Source organism: Penaeus chinensis, chromosome 8, assembly GCF_019202785.1.
Source record: "Penaeus chinensis breed Huanghai No. 1 chromosome 8, ASM1920278v2, whole genome shotgun sequence".
Classification (NCBI taxonomy): Eukaryota; Metazoa; Arthropoda; class Malacostraca; order Decapoda; family Penaeidae; genus Penaeus; species Penaeus chinensis.
The window spans coordinates 41,546,104-41,548,603 of NC_061826.1; the positions used below are offsets into that span (position 1 = coordinate 41,546,104).

The following is a 2,500-nucleotide window of genomic DNA, read 5'->3' on the forward strand; positions in this document are numbered from 1 at the left end:
TCTCTCTCCCTCTATCTCTCTATTTCTATTTATTTATTTGTTTTCCTTTTTTCTTTCCGGTGGTCTGATCGCTTGTTAATTTTTCCTTAGAGGATCCGTAAAATCCGTAATGTTTATGTATATTTGTTATTATTATTGTTGTTGTTATTATTATTTTTTGACGTTTTATTATTGCAATTATTATTTATATCCGCATGTCATCTTTTTAATGTTTTTCATAACATGGCTTTTTGCATTAATAATCAACCTTATTGTAATAATAACAGCGAAGTTTATTAATACTTTTTAAGTCACTTTCGTTATCAGTTTTATTATTAGAAAGTTTTATTATTTGAAGGTTTTTGTTTTTGTTTTTTCTTTGTTTGTCTGTGTTTATTTGTTTTTTTTGCTTGTCATTGTTTGTTTGTTTTTGTTTGCTCGTTATGTCTGTTTGTATTTGTGATTGGTTGTTTTTCATTCTTTTCACTTTTTTTCATGGTTTGTCTTTATTTGTTTTTTTTTGGTCATTGTGATTGTTTGTTTGTCTTTGTTCTTATTTGTCTGTTTTTGTTTCATTGTTTGTCTTTATTTTTTGTTTCATTGTTTGTCTTTATTTTTTGTTTCATTGTTTGTCTTTATTTTTTGTTTCATTGTTTGCCTGTGTGTTTGTTTCTGTAATGACACAACACTATTGTAAAAGTTTGGATATTCGGTGAATAAAAGTCCAACGATTTATTTCGAGTCGACGTGACTTTGGGATGATTTCGTTGGCCGCGACTTTGCCCTTTGGCTTATTGTGCTTATAGGGTACGTTTTTGGATAGCTTTTAGCTCGGAGATCAGGACATTTGCTCCGGATACACAGTGCAAAGTTAGGTTCGTTTGTTTTTTTTTTTTTAGGGTTATTCTTTCCAAAAATTATTTTGTGATCGCGTGTTTATTTGACGATAATCGGGAACGATTATAGGTATACTTTAGTTGTATATTATTTTTGGTTGGCGGAAATCCATATTCAGTCAACAAGCTTGATTTGTTAAGTCCCGATAGTAGGGAGGGCATGAAGTATAACAGGGAAATTGTGGGGTAAAACAGGCGTAAATACAATAAATATAATGCAATAATGCATGAAACAGTAAAAGGAAGTCGTTAAAATCCGCTCAAGAAACTCTAGGAAACGCCCACCAACATTGAAAGTCTACGGCTCACAACACCACGTTTCAAAAAATGATGTAACCAAGCAACCTTACCTAACCACCTATCGGAGGCTCTGCCCCCGGACCCCCCTCCACTGGGTTATTTTCCTGTCAGGGGCTCTGCATCCATTGGGGTATTTACTTAACAAATCAAGCTTGTTGGCTGAATATTGATTTCCGCCAACCAAAAATGGTATACAACTATAGTATACCTATAACTGTCGCCGATTATTGTCAAATAAACGGGCGAACGTGAAATACATTTTTGGAAAGAATTGCCTTGTTTATTTATAATCTTTTTTGTGAATGATGAAGGAGCATAGAGTTCTCAGTTGTAACAAGGGCATTGTAATAACCAGTGTAGTTTACTGTCGACTGTCTTGTGCCGTTTTAAGCATATTCCTTAGAATGTTCACTTGAGAGATGCGCTTTAATTGTTACACTTCAGTATGGTATGCTGGGAAAAAAATTCTTTGTATTATAAAAACATGGAATACATTGGGTGACCTTATCAGGGTTAATGGGGAGCCGATGTCCCAGTTTTGGGGAAGAAAGTTTTGCAAAAGCATTGAGAATGAGAGTTCAAGGGACATCTTGACTGGATTGAGTTTAGGTCGAGTTGAGTTTGGTTGCACTGAGTTGAGATAAGTTGGGTTGGGTTGAATTTGGTTATACAGAGTTGAGTTAGGTTGGGTTTGAGTTGGCGTGGAATTGTTTATTATGACAGGGTTTAACAGCAAGATTTGGGAAACTCATCTAGAGTAGTTTCAGAATACTGTTTGGTTGCCAGCCACCTTGCCCTTATTCAACATGACCCCCTGACCTAAGCTCTCTCTTCTTTTCATTTGCATGACCCCAAGAGCTCTCTTTTCAGGAGGACCTCAGCAGATCCTAAATACTAGTAACCTTATTTTGTGGAGAGTGAATTTATATATTTATATTTATATATTTTTTGAAAATAGCTTAGGTAACAATGGGCTTGACTAATTTTCTTTAGTTGAATTGGTCTGAAAAGACTTGACGTTTGATTTCAAGTTTATGGTCCTACTTTGGAGGTCATTGTAGGTGTGTCTTAAAGATTTGCAATTATTAGTATTATTGTCATTGTTATCATTATTGTCATTTCTGTTGTTATTATTATTGTTGTAGCTATCATCATCATCATTGTTATTGTTGTTATTGTTAGTCATTGTTATTCATATTATTATTACCACCATTGTCATTATCATAGTTTCATCTTCATCTTCATTGTTACTATTGTCATTGTTATTATTGTTGTTGTTGTTGTTATTTTTGTTGTTGTTATTGTTATTATTGTTGTTGTTATTT

General features: G+C 33.6%; 1 protein-coding gene across 1 annotated transcript in view; it reads left to right on the plus strand.

Annotated features, from left to right (window-relative positions):
• The window catches only part of LOC125028001 (transcription elongation factor SPT5-like), an 18,381-nt gene that overhangs the window by 299 nt on the left and 15,582 nt on the right, over positions 1-2,500 (plus strand). The gene's annotated exons all lie outside the window — the stretch shown is intronic.